This window comes from Varroa jacobsoni, unplaced genomic scaffold (assembly GCF_002532875.2).
Source record: "Varroa jacobsoni isolate VJ856 unplaced genomic scaffold, vjacob_1.0 scaffold_1405, whole genome shotgun sequence".
Classification (NCBI taxonomy): domain Eukaryota; kingdom Metazoa; phylum Arthropoda; class Arachnida; order Mesostigmata; family Varroidae; genus Varroa; species Varroa jacobsoni.
Window position 1 is genome coordinate 67,425 of NW_019214307.1, and position 25,672 is coordinate 93,096.

General features: G+C 42.9%; 1 protein-coding gene across 1 annotated transcript in view; it reads right to left on the reverse strand.

The window, feature by feature from the left end:
• The window catches only part of Cadps (calcium-dependent secretion activator 1), a gene marked incomplete at its 3' end in the record, with an annotated part of 88,774 nt that extends 64,110 nt beyond the window's left edge, over positions 1–24,664 (reverse strand). Inside the window, 1 exon segment of the mRNA XM_022849462.2 lies at positions 20,986–24,664.
• Positions 24,665–25,672: the final 1,008 nt, after the last annotated feature.

A 25,672-nucleotide genomic window follows, 5' to 3' on the forward strand; every position in this document is an offset into this window, starting at 1 on the left:
GTGTTTACGTTTTATTCAAGTTTATTCTTACCTGGGGTTTACGAGCGGTTAATGAAAGAAAGGCTACACCATTCTTGTTATTCGATGTTGTATAAGAGCCAGATCTGTTATAGTCTGCATGTAGAAGTATCCAATATTTGGCTGTATAATTAGTACACAATCTGCTGACTAATATAAACGTACGCGTAGACAAAAACGGCCATGCTTTACAGGAGACAGGCCACCCACAATAGGGAGGTACTCGTACACTACATAATTACCACTGGCCAAACGCTCGTGAGGGTGTGACTGATGCTGGGCAATGTCGAATAGCTTATTACGTTCGTTCCAGCTGCTGCGCTCATAGCCTGACGCGTACCGCGCTAGTTCCCATACGGAGATAGACCCAGAACACCGAGTGTATCTATAACACGAAAACTCGGATAAACTATCCTTCTTAGTACACGAATGGTCGTATCTTAGCACAAACGTACGATCGGACTCAGCATCCTGTAATACAATGATCATTGATTCATTTCATTTCATAATCAGTGTACATACAGTCCCTTGCTTTTGGAAGGTGGCTGCTCCGGTCTTGGACGACCTATTTTATCTGCAAGTTTAATTAGATCATATATTAGGAATAACCTCAAACAAATGGAAAAGCTAATACGGCAATGAAAACAACATGTGCTTTGTCTCAGAGTCAAAAATATCCATTCGGAGCTGAATTTAGTTATACCCATCTTCACTGTTGTAGGCTGTTGTTTGTAAAGTACAGTTAAGTACTGGTAAAGTAAAGGTAAAATTTACAAATAAATAAACTCTATCGTGTGTCTAATAAAGCTATTCCAATCGAACCAATTGTACATCTCCAATTGTACAGGCCTCAAGTAAAAAGTCTTCATTTAAATTATTCATAAAAGCGACTTCTTGCTAATGATTTAGAGCTTGAAATCGTGGTAGCGGCGTTGCTACAAGCGATATTATACTCCACGTTTGATCGGACTCAGTCAACATACTAACTCATATGAAGCGCATTGCTTCGATCGTTCCTATCCTCATAAAAATTATGAACCTCATTATAATGGGTGTGTATATATATATATATATATATAGCAAAACAACGATATGTCGTTGTTTTCGTTATTCTTCAAAATAGATAATAAAGGAACATTCGCTTATATCTAGGGGAAATCGCTTAGGGAAATCCAAGGTTTTATTAGAACAACACCTATTTCGTGTAGCTGCTGATGCACGCTACTACCCGTTTCGTTTGAAGCATGGCTATTTTTTCATGATTGTCTACCTAAAGCCCGTCGAAGCTAACTGATCAGATAGAACTTTTAATCGCTAATGTGACTCACGCCCCTCCTCTTTGTTTTCAAAGTCAGAATGACTCTGCCTTCTCTCATTACTAAGTCCGAGTAGTACAGCGACTTCCAAGACAGGATGATCGTGCCATGGAGAGTACTGTAAGAAAGCTGTATGAAAGTTTTGCTGACCGAAGATCCTTAATAAGTACTGTCGAAGAATCATCAAATTTATTACAACAAAAAAGAAAAAGTTGACAGATATTGCCTAATCCTGCCTGATATGGTAAGTATTACTTAATTGTACAAACAGGTGAATCTTGTCAAAAAGGAAAATCGACTAAAAGTAATACCACCATAGATTACGGTCCAGGTTCGAATCCGGGCATAGACATATTTCGCGCTGAAATCCTGGACGTCTAACGACGATACTACGCGTAAAACTGGAAACACTAATGTTGTATTCATCTGAATGTTTCGTGTAATTCCTTCTAAGGAAATATCGATTCTTTACGATTTACGAGACAGCTCCCATAGCTTAAATGCATAGAACAATGGATCTGACAAGACCTGGCGGAACTTCTCGCGACTGACTAAAGACGTGGAACGACCATAACACGATCGCGTGTTCATTTAAAGAGTTCGCGCTATCCGCACCAATCTGCCTTTGCGCGAATTGTTGTATTTACTAGCACTTACGTACGATCTGCGGTCAACTGAAAATGTTCACATGAGGCATAGAAAGGCGTCACCATACTCGAAAATCGGTCGCAACATGACGCACAACGGTCTTCGTTGCATAGAAGAACAATTATAATTGTCTTCATACGGAGATGCCGTGGAAAAAGGACCTAACTTTGAAGGAGGATCGGAAGAGAGGAGAGGAATTTCTAAGGCGCGACACTTTTGAATATACATAAGTACATACAACGTTTGGCGAATAACGAAGAAAAATTGGTAGGCGAGAAGGCATTACTGGTGCCCGGCTGGGTTTTTTTCCTGTTGGAGTGCGGTAGTTACGTTTCAATTAGAAAAAAAAAATGGATCAAACAACAGGAGAGCAAATGCACTGCACTGCACTGCACTCAAAACAGTCGCCTTTGGAAAGGGTAAAAAAAATGAATGATTCTATCAAACGATCATGAGCTACCCGAAACAAAGCGTTGAAGGAAGCCGGATGCTATTTGAACGTAATTGCGAGGACACAAAATTGTACAGTTGAGTCATTTTGAAGTTATTTAACAGTTCAATATTGGACGCATTATACAAGACGAGCATCCCATACACCGCGGACCCCCGAAAACATTCGAAGCCGGTGAGCAGCATAAGCGGGCTCGTAGATATATATGCTAATCAATACCTTTTGATAAGCTTACGTTGGTCTCTAATGATGATATCGAACGACATAGTGGACTGCATGAGGGTGTCGTCTTCCATTTGTAAATAGCAGACTTTTTACTTCAAATACGCGGGCACTCTGTCCTAAACGACCATAGTAGTAATGTCCCGTGGATTAGGATAATTTATTTTCTTCGGTCAGGCCTAGTCAGACTAAATGGCTAAAAAAATAAGTAATTAGACCTGAAAGTAATGCAAATACACCACCAAAGTATCATGCACCAGAGGCAGCCTTAACACATACACGAGAAGCCTCCTCGGTATAAAAACGTATATCTTCTTACATCTCGTACCGTGTTCATCTATTGCATAGGGCCTTATTAGCGTACAAACTAATCGTCGCAATAGTTCTTTTTATGCTACATTAAAAATGTATATAAAATATGACTCTTCACGCTAAGATACGTAGAACGCTTAGCATACTCCCAGATAAACGAGCTATATTAGATTTACGCTTATGTATGCCAAACGAAGGTTGGCGTTAAATGTGGGTCCACGATATAGAGAGTCGATGGTAGGCAGTTTAGTTCTGTACTTGTAGGACAAGATCAGGGTATCGCTGGCTCAAGTTTGGATGCATATACACACACATCTTATGCTACGACCTTCAGATCGAGGTATGTACAGATTTGAGGCAAGACGTACACAAAAAAAAAAGTCCATGCGCTTCGATAAACGAATTGGCCAAAGGTGAGATTTCACGAATGTAGTATTAGTGCTTTTGAGAGACTCATCGTTCAGGCCTGATTAACATCATCACCCCGTCAACCTTTCCCGCTTTTTATCTCTGGGAGCTCCTGTGTCGTTTATAAATAGATTGTTAGTTTATGAGATCATGATCATTGTATAATGTTTATGGTCTTGTTTGTGTGACAGAGACCCCTTAGGACCTAAAAATCTACTATGGAAATTTATATATGTTTATATTTTACTTTGGTTGCTTTTCTATGACCATGATCTTAACTGTGGGTGCATTAGAGCCCTATCATTACCGATCGACTTACTTCCTGTCCAGAAGAGAGTGACGACTCTAAATAGATCATCTGTATGATTTGAAGGTGTGACGATTTGGCAGAGCCATTACCGAGGGCTTAACTGCTCAGTCCACAAAAATGCGTATAAAGCAAAAGCCATATTTCAACCGCACAAAGTCATCTATTTTATAACAGGTTTTTGATCAATATATTCTACCTACACAGAGAGGCGGAGCGCAAATATAAAAAATGTTGCTCGATATATGGCCAGAAAAAAGAACATAGCTTTGTTTTGTCGGCCAATACATATAAACGTTTGAATAAAACGGACAGTCAAAGCTCAAGTTCTACTAAAAATCTCACCAACTTGTCCTATAAACGTCCTGATTCGTCTTTTAGCCTTCCTCAATGAAATCCGGTCCAAGTCGTCATTCTTTATTGAACAATTCTGCGATTCCATATCCAACCTATTTCCATGTATTTGCTACTGACGAAAACAGCAAGTCTAGGGTATGGCGAACCGCTTCCGTTTTTCGTTCGATCGATAAAATGTGTGAAACTACCTGCCTGAAAGAGCGTGACGGCCTCAAGCCTATTGTACGCAGGTTTGCAAGACTCTTCTATTCAGCCCGTCGTCACATCAGCACCCCTTATTACTTGGATGAGCGTAAACATCATCGTTTCATTCAACTGATGGGAACTTGAGTGGAACTACAGTTGAAACAAACCCCACAAAAAAAGTCGACTCACCTCTGGCTAACCATCTAATAGCGGAAAAAATTTTTTGCTACGATTTTCCACAAACTGGACCAGTGTGGGCGCTGACTGATAGATTGATTTGTTTCTGTACCGGATTTGTATCTGTATATAGATAAACCTACAATATTGAACAAGACAATTCGCTAGGAACAACTTCACTCGTTTATTGGCAATGAGGCAACGGCCTATACACCCTCCGATTGAAATACTGATCAGTCTTCTTCACGTATCCTCCAATCAATAACAGTCTTCAACCGCAAGGCATTCTTTAAATTCAGTGCACTGCTTAAGTGAATTGCCTTCAACTTATAAACATATTATAAGACTACGCTGAAGCTGAAAACTATATAGCACACGCACTCGAAATCGTCTATGCTGGTGCGTCATCATCCTGACGCCCCTTTAGAGGGAACTGACGCGCTTCCCATATTTTCACTATGGCCCTTGAAGCCATCCGAATGATGGCGACGGTGATGCAACCAAAACAAGCAGGGTAACGTTTCTATACACATCGCATATATTCACTCCATGGGGTGACATGATTCACAACATTATGCAGCAGTAGCTACCAGCGAGAAGCAATTATAGCGGGCAAGAAAATATCAAAGTGCAAAAGAGTAGCACTACGTATACAGTTTCGTAAAGCCTTCCGAGAGGTACGCCCGCTCTGCAGTGTAGCGTCAGTTGCTGCTGCACTACGCGTCTGCATCAAGGGGGTGAAGTGGGGCCGGGAAGGTCTATCGATGTAAATGAAAAACGACCCAAGGCCGGCATGAGTTCTTTAGGCCATTGGCTTCAAGATAGGCTAACTTGAATCTGCTTAAGATCACCGAAGCGTTACGGCTCGAGTATGATGCTGTTACAGCTATCTGGATCCGCGTATCTGCGCAGGAGCGAGATGTCGGCCAGTAGCGTAGCTTACTCCAGCCTTCGCCATTACTCCATTCCTTTACCGCTGCCTTAACCTTAACCTTAGCAGGAAGCGCTGCATACTGCAATTTGCGGGGCACCGGCGATTCGGCATGTGCTTTATAGATCATAATAAGAGATCGCCGCAGCGCCCCCAATGTCAAAAGGTTTTGTATGCACTAAAGCGCATCACTTCGGACCAACGCGTTCAACGTGGCAGCGATACATATCACCAGTCCTTGTATCTCACTTCCTTCTTCAATAACGAGGTCCAAGCAACAGACAGCGAGCGGACGGCGTTTGCATTACCTACAGGCTGTATTACTCTTTCACGGACTTCACGGGTGGATATCCTTTGAAAAGAGCACATACATAGCAACGCGGAACAATGCTATTTTGATAAAAGCGAAAAAGAACATCAAGAGGAAGATTAAGGCGGGTGGTGAAGGAAGTTGATGATAATGGAAATGAAATGATTGCACGGCATGCAGTGCACACATCGTGCTATATATGCATATAATACCGTGGGCGTGATTCAGTTTTTATCGGGGTATGAGATCACAGACAAAGAACAAGTATAGCTTGGAATTAACTGACATCAAAAATGAGAAGTGATGGCGAGTTATTAGTTCGAGATCAGATACGATTCAGCAGATTCGGCCCAGCAATACTGTATAGCAGCTTTTTTGACGAATTTGTTTGGAATATTACGATATATATATTAGAGGGGTCTGGGGTCGGTGATCAGTGCGCTTCGTTTTGCTTGGCCCCAGTTCATGAGGAAAAATTAGATGACGCATTTTTAAGAAGAAGACTACCATCTGTGGTCCAGGAAAATCAGCTGTGGTACGTTCGGGGCAAATTGGGATATTTCAGCATGATTCGCTGACGACAGCGAGCCGACTGCCTGTCCGTATCTACATATGACACCCAACTATGATCATTCATGGTGTAAAGCTTGCGGCCAATGAAACAGTGGTTTAGTGGCTACTTTCCTCTTTGAATCTTTGATATGAGCCTGCTTAGGTCAGGTCAAGGAAGTTCGCGGCGAGAAAGAAGCGGGCATACCCAAGACGAAAGGCGATCTCGTCAAGCTGAATCAATGTGTCGACAATAGCTGTTCAATCACACAAGTACAAGCTATGCAAAAGAGAATTGTGATCATCCTCGACTTAATTGTTTAACTGAATAGTTATAATGGTTATAAATGGCTTTTTTAATAATACGTATTAACTCTGTGTTGGGAAGATTAAGCTAAAACAAACAATGGCGTATTATCGGTAAAGCCGTTGCAGCAGGATATTAGCAGGAACATATATATATAACGAACCTTTTATCTACAACCCTTTCAGTGTTATTTCAGCTTTAAATAAGACTAATACGACAGATAGTATCCCAACTTTCTCGATGGGTCGTTACAGCAGTGGTGGCTTTTTTGCTTGACCCATACAGTGGGCGTAGTTGAAGTGCAACTGGCCCACATTTATTAGAAAACCAACAAGGTGGTTTAGCATTTGATGACTATGTACTCTTCCGAATTAATTAGTGTAAGAACGTTTTCCGAACGGGTGGACTGAGCTCCCTCTTTCGTTAAGCCAGCTACGGGTCTTCGCAGGTGGTAAGGGAAAGTACTAAATAAACTGTAAATGTGTGTTGCTTACGACTGACTTTAATAGATTAACTGCATCTTCCTCCAAGAGATAGTTGTATGTAATGTTCCTCTAGGTTCGACAAGAAAAGCCGGCAGAACAGGGTTACAAGCACCGTTCCCCGCAATTCCTATAAAGGTCCATCATATACCTGGCGTTATTTGTATAGTACGAAATCAGTGACTGAACAACTTGCTATGACTAGACGTTAGAGATGATCTCTGTCAGTCAGCGCCTTGTGTCAATGATACGACCCAGTTGCTCACCTGTGTCTAGGCGGATTCGCTGGCAAAACTACATTGTCATAGCCGACTTTAATGTGAGTTCAGCACTGTATAATGTGAGGACCAGGCTATTCAGGAAGGCAGTAGCTACGAAAAGGGGTCCTTGGTAAAAACCAGTTCTAAAAGCATTCTGAAGTATCTATCCTATTTATCAATTGAAGGGTCTTGTAAATAAAAACCCAGGTAGATGAACGATTGTTTAAAAATCTACTACTTCACCTCAGCTAATACCCTAACGAACTACTTCTAAGTCTATGCATGTCGCAACCTCCTACGGCCACCATGCCATCAGTAAGCAACTAAAAGGTCCGTAGCTGTAGTACCCTCCAGCAGTGCTCGATGAAAAAACAAGTCGGCGAACAAGATTCGCCTTTCAAAGAGCTTTTTGAAAGAGGCCACGAACGACGACGGTGAGGGTTGCGCACCCCAAGAGAGGTCCCACAAAGGGACGACCGAGAGAGAAAGAAGAACAGCTATATGTCGACAAATGAGAAAAACCGGCAAAGTACGCTAGAGATACGTATCATGTTTCGATCAAAGTACCCATCGATGACTGGAACGCGCTCGATCCGTTAACGCACAAGGTGTTCTCGTCAGCATGTAAACGACCGTCCCCGTTCTGCTTCGGTGTGGAACTGGCCGACGGTTGGGTGATGTAACCGTAACGCAGGGTACCATAAACACATCCTGTAGGAAAGACAGCAGATAGCTGTGGCTGGCACGTGTCTGCAATAATACGCGACTCGATACAACGAGAAAGCGAGCAAGGTACAAGAATTTTAAATGAACGACTATGTAAATTTGCAGCATTCTTCTATATAAATAGGGGAATTATTGAAAACATTGTATGATAAGGTATTTCAAGTTGCAACGAGCTACAAGGGCACCTAGAAGAAGAACTGCATAAGAAGTTTCGCCTTGACATGTTGTTTTATTCCAACTCTTTTGTTTTAACTTTTTAACGGCCGCCTCTTGCGCATTCTGCGATCTTCAATGTCACCGCGATCGTCGTGTATTATCTTGTATAGAAGCGTGTCGTATCGTTTTCTCGATTAAACATCATTGTAGCATCAGTCTTGCGTCTTTAGGAGACTGTAGAGAAAGCGGATGAGACTGGTCGCAGATATAATGCAATCTATTATTCTAGATACGGTAACGCACCCTCTGTTGTGCCGCCATACGATGTCTGGTTCCCTTGTTGTTTGATAATTTATCACCTACCAACTAACTTATGCTGCTCGCTAAGTTGCAATAGATCACTGCGTTTGCAGCGGAATAAGTTAATTTTCCGTAAACCTACGGAAATAGAGATTAACCGAACAATCCGCTCCTGCTTCGCTTGGGCTATTCCGCGCAATGTCTCATTGGACCGTCTCGTTGAATCTTTGCAGGATAATTGTAGCTAAGCTAATAGTTACGATACTACGTTCCAGTCAGAAAGTGTTGCGATGGTTTACTTACGGTGACACCAGTTGGCTATCGAAATTTTCGATTCGTATCCCCTAAAATTGGCATGAGTGTTAGTTAAGCGTTCGAGAGTATGCCCTCGAGTGCTCTCGGTCCAGTTACTAACTGTCCATTGTGTGCCACAAACGGACCAAAAATTGAAATCATAACCGGGCGCTACGACAAAGTCGACCATTATGCTCATCAGCAGGCTATAGCTATGGGCATGCGATGAGGGTAAGATGTCGCAAGCTATCGAGTTAGCAAGCTACATTTAAGATTGCCATGGCAATGAACGTGCAGCTGCCTCCCAGTGTTATACTTCACTGCCTGATAGCTTTAAATATTCGTTCGGATATAAATTTTGCTATAGAATGTCTACATAGCGACTGGATTGTGTAAGTCACCATCATTTTGTCGCGTTATTTCGTAATCGGCCTATAAGCAAGTTCTGTCATTGCAGCCACACTTACTCAGGATAATATTTTGATAAACACATTGAATACAAGATCGGGTAGACTGGCACGGCAGCTGCGGGCGGACAAAAACAGCTGACACAGGCAGCTGGCTTTTCAACGTCAAGAACAGCGAGTGATCGCCGCCATCAATATGGCTACATTGGATAGTACCACTACTCCAAACGCCCACACCCATGTTCTTTAAATGAAAAAAAAATCGTCTGCACACAAACTGGAACAAGGACTCTTAGCTCAGGTGCGGGCAGCCAACAATGATAATTCAGCCATGAAGGTTGATGGGGATGACAATGTTGATGTTGACGACTCGCTTCCCATGATGCGGAAGCTACCATCGGGATCGTTAACGACCACACAGCTTGGCTCATTGGTAAATTGCGACTCGAAACCATCGAAAGATCAGCTAACACGGCGTAGTGAGAACAACTACGCTGACAGGGATGCTGGCTGTGGCAGTGGCTGCGCGGGGTCCGATGCGGCCAACCCAGTAACGTGCGCCGTATAATTGAGCCAAAAAAAATAGTTCGGATCTGCACATGCTGGTAGGCAGGAGACTGTCTCATTTGCTACACGAGTTAGGAGACAGGAGCTACGGAAAAAGCGTGTCGGTGGGAACAAAGCCAGCCCTATATAGTCAATGGTATAGCGCCGCCAGGGTCGAAAATAGACGGCGGAGATGATAATGAACATTAGCTGAGGGTCCCCTGGCCAGCAATCAACAAAACGAACCCACTAAATGTTAACAAGGTGAAACTAGTACCTTGCGTAGAAGTCAATGCATAGTGGACTGGATTAGGCTAATTCGAATCCGCGATGATTCGCGAGAATACCCGATCTCTGGGCACGCTCACACACATGCACACGTACGCCACCGCTGCTGCTGTTTTAAGCATTCCTCTTTTGTAGTTTGCCGGATACACTAACCACAAAAAGTTATTACCGAATCATCATTCAGAAGTGTTCTGTTTAGCTTTAGAAAGGTCGCCAAATTCAAATTTATCGTTCTTGTCCCGTCGAATGATACGAGGAAGTGAGGAACGGTTAATGCTTTCGATATAATGCCGTTCCTAGATGCACCGAAATCGAAAATGAATAATGTAAAATATACTACATAGCTTGACCTAGCGATAGAAATATTGTCGCGAATGGCCTTACGTGTCTAGATGCTAAGAAGAATAGGTGCATGCCTACAGCTAGAGACCTATTTAATCATCAGAAAAAAGCACATATTTTTTTTCAGGCATTTCTGTTCAATAAAAATGCTGAATCCCAGTATCTTTTTAGAGCTTTGAGCCGTAATATGCAGATTAATCACGTGTCACCGTTGACGTAGGAGCAATAAATAAAAACCTAGACATTCGGCCAAAATAGAGGTTGAACTTTAGAATCCCACTCGGCAAACGTCAGTATTTTTTCGAGTTCCTGTTGTAATATCAGAGTCCAAAAACGACCCCTTGAGAGACTCTATCCAGGTCTAGTTTTTTTAACTAGTTATTAGGCCTTATCGGAAAAACTCTTTCCTCAGTGTACTGCCACATGCATATGCTATGACAGGTCTTGTTACTGCCGTTTAGCGTTACAAGGCTAGCGAACTCAATACGAGCAACCTAAAAAGGCCAGCTAGGAGAAGGATTACCAAATTCATTGTCACTCCTATTACTTGGGTGTCTACCAGAAGGTCAGAGTGCGCTTACATCCGTATCACGTAGCCGAAAGTACTCAAACATGTCAGCGTTGCGCAGTCATGGGATTAGTAGCAAGCAACTAGATTACAAACGCAAACTAGTTTTCAAAAAACAGTGGACCGTTAATTCTCTGACCGCTTGACGTTTCGCTCACTGGGAAATTTACGTAAAAATCTCTTCAAAAACTTCAGATATACGAATCAACAATACAATATTTCAATATCTGGGTAAGTGCACAGGGCCATTCAAAATCATTTAAAACACTTTGCATCACATGGATTATACGAGTCCTGCTAAGCTTGAAAACTAACTTTATACATGCCCTAAAAATTGTCCTAAAAATGATAGTAGGAGCCGACGAGCGGCGCGATATCTATTACAATTTATCCCGCTATCTAGGGCACCTAGATGTGTCATCAGGCTTGTGGAAATACGATGTTCTGTAAAGTCTATAGTGGAACCTACGCATAGCTTGCCGAATATCGTGACCCATATGTACTTCATTTAATTATCAGGGTTCAGGGGCTCTCTGGCAGATTGTCTGGAACAACCACCTTGATTTTAAATAGCTTTGCCGGATCAGTCAAACTGATTGGTAATCTAGGAATAATTTAAAAGGAGGACAATGTTTGTAGTCCGGCTCAATACGCCTCAGAGTGAAGAACTTGTTTCACGGGGAAACCTAAATTGAGAAGCAACTGCGACAATTTACTGATGTGCAGAACGACGCAACTGAAATAATTTCATATAGTACACGTAGGGCTGGGAAGTCAAAGGGGAATCCCTTTGACTTCCCAGCCCTAGTTGGATACGGCATCATCTGAAGGTGAGACGCGGGATGTTCATCATAAGACAGGCTTGCCGTCGATAGCAGGATACGATATGCTTTAAAGAAAACCAATCTAATGCACATCTGTATTATGAACGTCACTCATGAGCGTATACATTATTAGCTCGTTTACGCGCGTTTCAGCTCTGTAAACTTAGGGTAAACAAACAAACTTATTGACCCGAGTTACGTATTTTTCTATTTTCTCCGCTGATCTGTTACGTAGCTGAATCGTCAGCTGTTGCATCAGTTTACGTTGCCGCTAACATCCGCCAGTAGTAGTTCGTTGCCAAACAATCAAACGATTTGACATTATATCGGCCGCAAAAGACCGATGTGCACGTATACTTTGATTTGACGGGTGTATATATTTCCAATACGTACTTTTATCATGCAAGTGATCAAAACTGCTTTTTCGTTACAGCTCTATATTTTTTAATGTTATTACTGGATTTTATACTCCCTTCCTTTACAATCGCTTAATGTGTCCAGCCAGTTCTATGATTAACAAGAGAATTTAAAAAAATTTCCTTTACCATGCGTTAAAGGCATTTATACTAACTCCCTAACTAAGGGTTATTCCGGACGCACTCGAACCTAGACCGCAACGTGTCTCTAGTAGTCTGTACCTCGTCGGATCCCTGCGATATTTTCCACAATGTTCTAGCGACATTATGCTATTGTTGTCCCTAGAAGCTGTGGCGTACGACAAGCGATAACGAATACGGTCGATACTAATAATAGCACGCCACCTTAGTGTCCTGCCGAGCCAGATGTCTGAGAAATTCTACGAGACAGCGATCGGACCTACGCACCATTAAATAAATAGCCGATACGTTATAGGAAGGAACTTGTGTATGCCATCAGACGATTAACAAACCTTCAGTAACACTGGCAAAGGCAAAAAACATACTAACAGCGACAACAATTTCATTAGCGCATTCGCGAATGGTTTTGTCTAGTACTGGTTTACACGCATCCTTCGGCACACCTCAGCGCATCGAAGGTGAAACAGTTCAACCACGCCCGCTTCATTTCGGTTGCGCCATGTAGGCGGCTCCAAGGTCCTTACTCCAAATATGCTGCCACGGTAAGTCGTTGCGTGACCCGACTTCCTCCCGTCTCTATACATATACATAAGTATTGTCTATAACTTGCACAAACAACTGAGCACCATCGTTTATGCTTTGCAAGATATTGCCAGATGTGTGTACGGCCGCGTGGACCGCAATACATGAAGAAGATCATTTACTCATGAAGATGCCTCTTGCTCCTTCTTTCATAGGGGAAATCCCGTAATATCTAAGTAGTCGGCGCAGCGTCAAATCGCTACTACATTAGAAGGTCCGCCGTATGATACCTCCCATTCATATTTTATAATAATTCGTCAGTAGAACGAACAATCACGTTTCTATTGAACGGAGATGGTTTGGTGGGCCTCCAGACGGACGCTGCTGGGCTTCCAATAGTTTTCTAGGTCTCTGACCAGAAGGAGCGTCTTATCTTTTTCAGCGTTGAGAAGTTGTTCAGAAAAAATAAACTTGAGTTGCCACGTTTATGGCTTAGATAGTGCTAATAACAATGATAATTATGGCTATCCTTCGCCTAGACTACTGAATACACTGTCCGTACTGAAGGCCTGTACGAAAGTTCTGCGTTGTATAATATTTAAATTAAAGTAGTTTTTCGTCTACATGAATATTCATTGACACAGGTTGTGTACGACGTGTCGCTGAGGGGTCTTCAAGCCGCGATCGAAATCCCGCTAGTAACGAGAGGCTCAACCCTCTGAACTACCATAAATATTTATAGGGGGTGCATTAGCAACTTCTGTAATGGCCTGATGGGATAATATTCCATCGGGCTGAAAACCATCCGTGGGTGTTTTGTGCTGGCTGTTTTATGAGTATATTTATAATATATAAAACCTGACCCATAGCATGGTTTGTGCCTATAAACATGCTGTATCTAATTAGGCCTTCATATATTTTATCCCTCTCTGTTGAGTAAGCACTGAAAACACGAGGTTCAACGTACACTGTGACATAATATGGACGACTGCCAAATCTATTTATTTAAAAATATTTCAAACTTATACGACCATGCGAAAAAGGTATATTCGTAATCATTTATCTATCTGCTTTATTACGGTAACTTTATATATATATATATGTCTCAAGTTTATGCTACTGCATTCACGTAGATGTTCTCGAACAGTAGGTCAGAGAAGGACTGAATCTTTCGAATTCGAACGGAGTGTATGGAGAAAATAGCAGGGTTCACTATAGGATTGCTTCGTTCATTAGCATAGTGATCCGTGTCGAAATGTGTACCGGATACTGACTTTGACAAGATCCCTATTTAGAAGCATACAATCATCGCATAGTATTAACAAATGACCTGTGAAAACTCCGGACTACTAGACTACTAAACTATGGTAGAAGCGACGATTTGCTCTTCGTATAACGAAGCGGCATGTTGTTGGAATTGAAAAGTGGTTCTCATCAACGCGATGATCTTTTTTGGCCTTCTATTTCTTTGGACGCGTTATTCAGCAATCCACATTCATGTCCGTGTAGGCTTATTTACCTACGTGTCAAGTTTACTATTTCATCTCAGGAAAGGTAGAGCGTCAGGGCTTCCAGCCTCGACTCCTTGGGACCCAGTTCAGCCGCAGCAGAGCGCACCCTGTTGACTCATCAGAAGCGATTTTAGCAGGGCTAACTTTTAGGGTTTGAAATCTCTTAATTTGTAAAAATACTGCACTATCTCTGAAATTAGCTTTAGCTGTGGGACAGGTTACTATTTACCTCTCTATTTTAGAGAGCCAATAAGCTCTTGTCTTTTCAAGCATCTGGCCGACTTGCGAAGCTGGTTCGACTTCGTTCGGTTGAGTAAAGCCTCATGACGGATTCAAGTATCTATTTACGGAAGGTATTTAGCCATTTTGCGATTAGTCCACTGGCAGGGGTCTAATTATACGAAAGAATTGCCCACGCGCACTTTTCTGTTCTATTTATATATCTATCATTGGCTTATTGATCGACTAATGTGATTTAAGTGTACTAAACATTAAAAAATATGGAAGTGCCAAGCTGCATGGTATTGCACCATTCTGAACAAGTCGATACACACTGAACATGGGCTATAAGAGGCAGAATAATAAACAATGAAAAATTAGGCATTGCTGATTACGTGTCCATGATGAGGATTTATTCAAGTTAATGTTTTTTTTTGTTTCCGTTGTGACATCGGGAGTGCTGCTTGTTATGGTGTGGAAAAATACTGATGGTAGCACTACATTCGGCCCATCGAATCATGTCACGTAAAGCAATTAATAAATTAGTCACAAACGGGTGGACTTCGAATCATTGATCAGCTCAGATACTTAATCAGATTTAATGATATGAGTTATTGGCCTTGGGAATAGGTGTCTAGATTTTCGCCAATTCAATCCCCTAATTGGAATTTGCAGACATTCGTATCTAGCCTATAACTAGCGAGGTGTCGTCCTGATGTTCAATAACCCGTTCTTTTCGTTGGTGTCTGTAGGCGTTAAATTGTACAAGAAAACATTGTCTCATAGTGTCTTGCTTGTCTGACTCGTTTCGGTTTTGGGGGCCTATTAGGTAGGACTAGAATGCGCTGTGTTGCACATCTCTCGAGAGGCGATCTACATATAATATTGCCAGAAAAAATCGAGAACAAATAGGACTCGTACAGTTTTATGTGTCTTTGAAAAAGACGTCACTATTTTTTTGATAATTTTCAAACTATATCTGTTAAAAATGATTTCACAACGGGGTGTTTTTGCTTATGTCATATCCTGTGTATAACGTCTACCTCAAATTGCAGTGCATAGGCGGTTCAAGGACGTCACTATGTTAAACGTTAATTAAGTGGTACTCTTGTTCCAGCGCTCTCCATTGGTGTCTGTGTATGTGATGGCGCCATCTGGCAGGACACGCAAGGTAGAAATGGTTATGATAAATACTATAAGCCGTTAGCAATTACTGCTTCTAGAAGTTTTCCTGGTGAAACATATAAACATAAAAATAATCGTATCCATAATAAGATAAAGATTAAATATAGAAAAAAAATCGATGCTTATATATGTTTATGCTTCGCCCTAAGAACAACTACAATATAGCTATTATGTATGAATGTTATTTAATAGTGCAGAACGACATCTTTCTAACTACCACTAACCATGGCTTAAGTTAGGGTATACAAGTAAAGGCAAATCGATAATGTATTAGTTTTTTCCTTACTGAACTGTTCGAAATGAGGTGCTATGCTTCAGAGACGCAATCTCCAATGTGTGGGCGAGCTGACGCCTGCGAGTTTTGTTCCATCGTCTCTTTCGACAGCCGCTTGAACTAGTTTTGAGTTAATCCAACACGGTCGGATGCGGCCATAAGAATATGCGTCCTTCGTCGTATATAGGCCCCTTATTAAAGGCGTCAGGGTCCCATGTGCCAGGTCCCCGTATCTAGCCCTGCCCCTTTTACTCCGTGTGGTACTTGATGGACTTTCCTGCCCCGCATAATTTTAGGAGCTTTTCCGAAGTCCTAAACTGTGGAACGTGACAGGAAGATGCGAAACACGCGTATAAAGAGTTGTGAATATGCAAGGTATTTTTATACATTCATTAAGTATTCCTCATAGATCTGAGCGAGATCAAAGGCCACAAAGACATTATAGTATTATAAACAAAAGTGAACCCAGCGTTTCGTCCAACTCTGATTATGTATACTCATAGAGATGGCTGTTGCTATGTGGATGAACTCTTGGTGATTATTTAGATACATCTATTTACTATTATACTTCAGCACTTCGAAGGAGTATAACAGCGTCGCCGTGATGCGGTATAGTGGTCAGTGTTCTATCGGTCTATGAGCATTCTTGTGAACACTCCCATGCCCCAGTTTGCCAATATAGCATGCACTTATAATATTTAAAGATCATTATTATCGCATCTGCATCTGTAGCGAGGGTTATATCTCTTGCGCAGGATACATATGCAGTATTCAGTTGATGCTAATCGCGTCCCTCTGAAAAGATCAGAGGTTATCTGGGCTCGAGATTGGCTGTATGTATTGTTATCGGATATCCGGCCAAGAATTGCTGTCAAGCCAGGCACGTCTAATGGATAACCATCGATGATACAAAAAGTGCTCGAAATCATATCCTGACACTCGCCATTGCTATGAGTACCGCCTTGAAGCATCACTCGAAAGTTGTATTTGCCACAGGCTCAATTTTATCTAGAAGCTTATCAGGCGAATACTAGCAGATAACCTGCAAAAATTCATTCTATCGAATACAGCATTTTTTTTATTTTCCTATTACTTTGCCCACATTTGTTAATATATTAGTATGGCAGAAACACAACCTATGTAAAAAGGTATGGATTTGCTTAACCTGGACGCCGACGTTATAAAAACAAAAAAAATAATCTCAATTTGCCCCGTATATGCCATGAATTACTGTGAATTTTTTATTTCGACAGACGAAAATTCGAAAACAACTAATATTCATTATTTAGTAGCTCGCGCACTACATCGTATAGACGAGGGCTTCGGATGTGTTCCTAATTTGAGCACCTGCTTGTCCTCTCCAACACGAAAAGATTTGCAAGCATATCTGGAATTTTTCGATAGCCGCTAAAGCCAGTCGTGTATGCAGGAATACAGTACCCCTGCGCTTAGCCGATTTAACCCTGCCCGGATTAATTAAGCAGGATTAAGCCTAGTTCGCATTCGCAAATAACGTAGTCTTGTTTCACGAATCCAGGCAGCTTGATGAAAAGGGACCTGGTCGACTCACACAAACTCCTCAAGCAGTAGGACCTTCTGATGATGACGATTGCTGGATAAAAATATTAAGATGAACTATTAAAAACTTGAAATACGTGAGTCGGAGTAAAAAGGCCTACATAAAAGATCATGTAATCATTGTCCAGACCCAAAATTCTCATCATAACCCCTGATGTATCACGTTGTATGTTTTTACTTGCCTTTTTCGTATATATGATCCACAATGATGTACAATGGCAACAGTTCTGACAGTAAGGTGATATAAGAAAAGGGGCATCTCAATTGACTTTGGCTGGGTAACTCGGATTACCAGTTGCCGACAAGTTCGACTGCTACCTCTACTTCTCTATTTGTCGGTAGGTTAGGATAGGTTTAAACGAAATTAGTAAACTACTCTTTAAGACAACATTAATTAAACACCTGGAACAGTAATCCAACGCCTGAGGCGAAGACAAGCAGAGGATTCATCTAATGTTTACAGCGATTTAAGCAGCCGATTCGAAAAGCCTCGGCAACAGATGACTATTTTTGAACCTATAGAATGACCTGCCTTTCACCAAACGACTCGAGGCGTACAACCAAAATCTGAAGGTAACTCTCCTAGTAATGCTCACGTATATTACTGATAAAGAACTTTCGCAGAACAAAGAGACTCCACACAACTTAGTGGATATGCGTATGTATGAAAAACCTTCGATAGGCTTTCAAGCCGGCATCAGTAGGCGAGTGGCAATTATCGTGCCAGCCGGGCATGAACCTCAAGCTCTTTGCTACATACTGTAGCAGCAATAACGTGTCACCATAATATGGCATATAATGGCGTTAACCCTGTGCCTAACGATTTCTTTCAGGTTGCAACTAAAAGCAGCCTTTTAGGTTGTTCTGACTTCCAGCTTGCGGTCGATTTGGACGAATACAAATTACTCTGACAACACTGAGTTTCGCCTTGCTAATTTTTGCGGGAGTTATTCAGCGCACTACTGTTAATATACACTGGCCGTAGCAATGCCTTATAACTGAAGTCAAGAACTGGCCATATTAGAGAGTAACTTGTTGTATTATGTTTACCCCATTTAATTTTAGGTTTGGATCTCATGGCCAAATAAGTAGAGATCATCAACAATGTTCTTTTAGATCAGTTATACGGTGTTAAAATTGCATTGACAGCAACTTCCATTAAGGGAAAAAAATTTGGCTTAGACGTTATTTTTTTAGGGAGAACTCCGTTCTAAAGCGGTGATTCAGCGTCAAAAGCTTCCTGGGAGCATTTGCTATTCATCGAAGGCTGCTGCAGTAAAAGAAACTTAAGGTCAAGGTACAATTTCCGTCCTATGTTCATACTGTAACATTGGATAAAAGGTGCATTCTACGGCATTTTTATGATAAATATGTATGCCAAGAGCACAATGCCAGTGCCATGAATCAGTTCCCTAAAATCTTTTTTAAGCATTTTGACAGTATAATATTTTGTGATTTATACCAGTTTTTTTATGCCATTCGGCGATCATCATTAGCTCCAGGCAGAAAAGCATGTCCCAGATAATGCCGAATTCTGCCACGACTCATGTTGTTCCTTGCAACGGAGGCCGCACGGGTATTTTAATCAGTCAGATAAGTGTGTCGACTTTCGCGTGGTGTTATTGTTATTAAACATCGATTGAGATGGCCGAACGTTTCTTCTAATACGGACAGAAGGGTGTGTACTCTGATCTCCAACTCAGATTTCGTATGCCTACTAACTTTAGTAGGCAAATACGTTACCATTGACGGGACGTTCTACCTACCTATGACCACTGGATCCTGCATAATTTTCAACTTTTTTAATAATCAACACTTTGTTAAGTGTAGGATTAGTACGATTGCTATTTCATAGTGGAGTCGGCTCTCCAATGCGCCTTGCAGCCATACCCGCCGCTGTTGTATGACACCATTAATTACTCATCGAATGAAAATGTTTATGGCGTCGTTCATGGAGCCAGCTACGCCCTTTTTTTTTTGTTTCGCTTTAGCTTTCTTCCATGCGCCGTTTGCTGGCCCAGTTTGTGTCTGTCAGTATCTCCGAGAAGATCAATAACGAATTATTCAACCTTAAACTCATTGGACACGTACGATTCGGTCTTCTCTCCTTAGTTGCTACGGCACAGCACACAAACAGAGCGGCAGAACACACAAACCTTCATATGCACGGAGGCATTCACAACGCCGACAGAAACAGTAAATTACGTTCTCTTCTTACGAAGGCTCGTTTTTCTCGTCTTCTTTATCTTATTTTCTTTATAGTTTTAACTTCTTATCTGTCGATCTTACGTCGCGTACATGGACGCTGTTATTTACTCATCTGTCACTAGATGGCAGTTGTTTCCACCCCTCCGGAGCAAAATACAGGAACTACAATCCCTCCGGAGGTCGCTGGTTTTGTTTTGAGGCGTCGCGATCGTCGGACAGTTTCCTCGACCCGCCTACACGGGATAGAGTTCGACCGTGTCAGCGCGTATATTCTAACCTCTAACTCGGATATGTTCGTTCGTTTAGCAGAATGTATCCGCGTCCGGTCACCGAACGAGCGTGTCAAAAAGTATGACGTGTATTGACAATGGCACAGGGTATCCGGCTGGGCAAGGTGTCTCAGGCCATGTAGCAGAAATAGAGCCTTTTCAAGTTCGCGACCCGAACAAATTATTAGCGACAATAGTAACAGAAAAACGTCGATTTGTTTGCTTTCACCCATGTCGGCTTCCTAGTACCCTCTTAATCGCTGTTGGAATTATGCTCTACAGAATTTGACATGCTCATTAGATGCTTTTGCTTGAGAAAACAGTTCGCGCACCCCCAAAGCGCTTGTGTATAATGAATGATGTTAAGTTCTGTTATTTTCTATTGTAAGCTGTTGCTTATATTTCTCAGCTTGATTCAGCCCGTATGGGGAGCGTGGGGTGATGACCGGCTCATATAGCCATCTTGCGAATCAAAAATGGTCCGAACAAACAAAAATATTACTACTTTTTCGTTCACGATCAATGTGTTCCTTAGAAGTTTGAGGTCACCGTCGTTGCGCTACCGTCGCAGGGAGCCTTTTTGTGCTGTTAAATTGAATATTTTTTGCGTGGATTTGCCGCCGTCACAAGAAAACCTGTTTCTCAGGGTCCTTATAACACACCGTTCCTATTCGGACTTGGCGAAAGGGTTTCAGTAAGACCCTTACCGCTATACTCAACAGTCTTTATTCAACGTTTCCTAACGGTCGTCAACGATCCGACTCAATCGACCCAATCCGGATTCGAATATAGTTAGCAACGCTTTTTTCCGACCTAGTAGAACTGGGTAGGTGTTCGAACATTACTTATTCGGGAAGAGTACGGGGCTCCCCTTGTAAAATTCTACTCGTTGTTTCTAGCATGAGATTCATACTCAAGTATTATCCATTGTTATTGTTCGTATTGTTGTCGTTGTAATTTTTTGACTCACCTATAAGGTCCTGCGCTGTCCTGGAACGCGTGTTAGGCCGAAACATTAACACTCCACTGACACCGTGTGGAAAATCATAAGCCCAAATGCTACACGTTTGCAGTCCTCAAAATGCAAATCTAACTCGACGAAATCACTATGCTTCCTTCGTTATTGCCTTGGTCTAGAAGTGTCTTTTCTATAGTTCGTTTATTCCGTTGTCGACCTCTGGCTGCTGATAGATTACTTGATTTAACTAAATCAACTTCGAAGTAGTGGCCCTTCGTTGATGATGGCTGGGCATACCCAGCGCACGTGGCATAAATTCTTTCTCCATTGTGTTTTCTAGCTCTGGTCTATGACTTAAAAAGGGCGAAAAAGCTACTACGCTTTGACGGAATGAACACGATTTCATACGAACAATCGCCACGCGATTGACAGCAGATTGCACTCTCTGAGCAACGGAACGATGGCACAGACAGCGTAAGCCCCGTCGCGTGCAGAATCTGAAACACGGGACTAATCAGCGTTGCCGTGTTTGTCCTATTGAGCGATGACAGAGTTGATAGTAGTCTCTCCTTTCATTCGGGTACGTAGGCAAACAGCAGCAAATTGAGAAAGAGATTTTCGCCCAAGGGCAATCTTGGGTACTGAGCCGCTGTCCAGGGATGCCGCCTTTTAAATGCTCAGGGTCGTCACCTTAACGGTCTGACACTGCGCTAGGACTCTACTGCATTGCCGTATTGGCTAACTAACATCGCTTCTAACACTGTTACTGCATCGGCTACCTAAATATTTACTTAGCAGCGTACGAAGCGCGCCGTTGCCTCATGCGGTACTAGATGTCGTTGTCATTGCCACTACTTGCGACTGTGTGATACGAAACTTTGGATTAGACCGGGCACGCAGGCTAAGACGACCAGCGTCACTTGGGGCACTTTGTTGACGTATTGTATAATTATAGATTTTTATGAGTGTGAAAATTTACTTAGTAACTTATTTTATCTTCGTGAACCAGCAGATATTTGACGCCACTACCGACAGCCAGCCACGTTTTTTTCACTGCTAGTTCTACTCATAACATTACTACTATTTATCTAGCTTACTAGCGCCTGCCGACAGCCGCCGCTTCTTCTAAGTTTATTTTCGTTGCAGCGGTCGCGGGTCGTTTGTTGCTTCTGGATAGGCCAACATGTGATGCTGTCTGTCCTCACTCCTGGCGACCGTACCTAGTTTATCAGCGTTGCGATTTTTATTGTTATTTCTGTTTTGCCATTGTCCAGCATCCCGAGCGGGCTACAGGTGGCTACAATTATTGCTAAAGCGCTACCCATGTTCATGTTGTAAGTGGTGATTTGGCAACGCTTAGCGTCAGGTAGCTCGAAACTCTACTTTACTGTGACTGTTATTGGCTACGAGAGAACTGTGGCGCGATCAGCGGAGGGGTGGCGAGAAACCATCTCACTGCTGTTTGTTGTCGTGACAAACCTGATAATGGAGCTATTATTCTGCCGGTAACGGAAGTAACGGTACAGTTATAATAGGGCGCTATTCATTAACGTAAACTACCATTGGATTTATCGCAGCTTATCACCGCAGTTCATGTTCCGTTCTTCTTCTTCTTCTTCTTCTTCTCCTCCTCCCCGCTGATAGCAATCGATATTATGTATTCTAATTGACTTTTTAAGAAAAACTCCACTCCAGAAAGACCACTATCTCGACGTTACGCATGAGATCTAACTTGTACTCGACATGGGGAGGATAACATGATTTCGCGCATAGACGGGTTGATTCCGCAAGCCGGCTTCTACTCGTCGAACAGTAGAAATCTCTTATTTTATCTCCTGCTGATCGTTGGAATTGTCGACGATCCGTATCGTAAGTGTGGCATTCGTTCGGCAGCTAAAGGAGTGACTTTTGTGTCTTGTTCCTTCTCCACACTGAAAGCACTGCACTGGAAAAATATTGATTGTAATAGCCGTACGAATCGGGCACGTCGTCCTACTTCCCTCGAGCTCGGAACGTCGTCGAGTGTACAATTGAATCGTGATCGTAGTGACGAAGCAGCACCCAGCGTAACGTCAATGACGCGTCTGCTGATGCTGATATACTGGTCGGTAATAGCAGTCTAAATTAGAGCACTCAGTAGTAGCAATTGTAACGGCAACAGGCGACGGCTGCTGAAGGAAATCGAAATAGAGCAAGCGTTTCCTGTGTCTAATCCAGAGACACGGCAAAAGCGGTGTTCGCTACGCGAAACAGTCCACTTACAATGACTTAAAACGCTTTCCAACAATTTCGAGGCGTCGATTTGAGGTTAAATGAACCCGCCTGCAACAACCCTCTCAGGTTTTCGGTCACCCAACCTATTAGGATAACTATGTTCAATATAATACAGTTTACCGACCCTAGCTTGATACCAATAAACAATACAATACAATACAGACAACGCGCTAAGGTGGTAGTGTTCCCACGAACCCAGGTTTACGTTGTGCTTGGCGTTCACCTACAGAAATAACAAAAGAGATACGTGTCTTACACACAAGCACAGATGCGTGAATACACGTTGTAGCACAGTACTACCACAGATGATTTCCACAGCCAGCCACCAGCAAACAAGAAAGCACTAACATACAATATAGTGAACCTATCACTGGGGCGGGTTGCGTTCGTTGCTTTGGAGATATATCTCTTTCACACGATTAATCCAGTTGGAACGTATCATTCACTAACGAATTAAGCGATTCCACTTGCTTGATTGTTTGTTGTTATTGTGGCAGTTTTCCTGCTGCTGTTGTATACGTAGGGCGAACGTTGTTACGTGCTTCGCTTTCCAGTTCGACGATGCTGGCACTGACTGTGTTGGTAGCCCCACTCCTTTTTGCTGCCTCTATAAGGCCCTAGTCGATGTTGGACAAAAAGGCCGTGATGACCGTTTCGCTGGCGATGGCCACAGTGGTAGAGTTTATTGTTACGGCATCAGCATCAGAAGCAACAGCTACTGTATCTGTATGTGTTTTTCACTTTTACAGGCGCCGCTTGCCATTATCGGCATCATCAAGTACGTTCGGCTGATGCCGCCAAACTATTCGTTCTTCTTCATTGAACGAATCGTAGACAAAGTAAAATGTTGCTCAGGAAAAACGACGTGTGGAATAAAACAGCTGAAGTCAGAGCTGGTGAATCATCAGTGGTAGATTATTAAATCATTAGCACCTGTTGTTACATCAGTGCTTCCATTAGTTGTACTCATCCTCGACATAGAAGAACTCCATTGATAATGCTAGTAATGGCATGAACACAGTAGTAATAAGGATAACGACAATAGCGGCTATATTTGTGGAACATTGGAGCTATGGGACAGGTCGGCGGTTTCTGTCTCAGTGATGGACCTAAACGGCAACAGCGACAACTAGCTTGGCCAGCTCGGCTTTAGATGGCAGCTCAGCGCGGCCTGCGACCTACTACTGACTGGGCCGTCGTTGTTTAGGCGAACGAACTTACTTGCGTTTGCGGACACTCGTTGCTCCGTCCGTAAGTCCGTCCCCTCGTCCGTCGCCGCTCACTCAGTAGGAAGCCGCGGTCTTCCCTTCGTTGTCGTCGGCTAGTTGCAGCCGCCTGTTTGCTAGCTGCCGCTGTTCCTCGTTGGTTCTGCCGTTCGTTGGGCCTCCTTGTTCGGACACGACGACAGCAAGGCCTGGCAGACAGCAGAGAGTCAGGCACAAGGACCTAGCCAGTAGCAGTGAAGAGGTGCGCGCCTTTACCCTCGCCCACCTCTCCATTGTTCGCTCCGAATTGATCCTCTGAGGCTACCCTTTCCCCCGCTACTGCAAAAACGTTGACGACGACGATGTCGCTGGTCGCCGTTGCTAACGACGACGATGCGATGATAGAAAGAGGTCGCAAAAGGAGGCTGAGAGCTGAATGCAGAACGTGAAGAACCGTGCGCTGCGAACGCCAAGGTCCGTGTTCCACGTTCGATAATGAGTTGGCGGCAAGCAGGAGCCAGAGGGGCAACTAGGCTGAGCTCAACCGGCTAGCGAGCTGCACGCAGCTAGGATGTGGCCTGGCAGACCGCTCCAACGACGGGTTTCGTTATTCAAAGGACGGGAGCGAGCGGATCTGCAAGCCAGCTAACGACAGACACAGAAAAAGGAAAAAGTACAAAATGCGCAATAGTGAAAAGCTAGGGGGGAAAGAGAAACAATTAAAAAAATAATGGAGAGGAGAAAGGGGTAAGAGGAATAGCTAGTGGGTGGGTGGTTACGGTCAAACTACAGAAGGCAAACGTAGAAGAGAGCGGATATAGTGAGGAAACGAAAAAGGAGAGACCTGGACCCCCGACCCGATAATCTGTACATAAAAAGAGGAGCGCCAGAACGCGCAGCTAGAAGCTTTTCTTTCAACTGGCCAGACGACGGTGGCATAACACAGCCGCGCCAGCAAGCCGTCGATTGTGAGCTGACGGCAGTGGCCTGTTTGACAACGCGTCATTGGCTCTAGCACGCAGCGGGCCTACTATGCCCTCCTCTAGCCTCAGCGGCGTTCTGACAACAAGACTATAGAATACCATAGCAGGCCAAGAAAGCAACCGATCTAAGATAACACCCATCATTAAAGAAACAGTCAGCTAGTCATCTGAACGACTAGTCAGTGATCGCTAATGAGTTTCGATAGCGGTCCTCATGTGTGCTCAACAGAGGGCGAC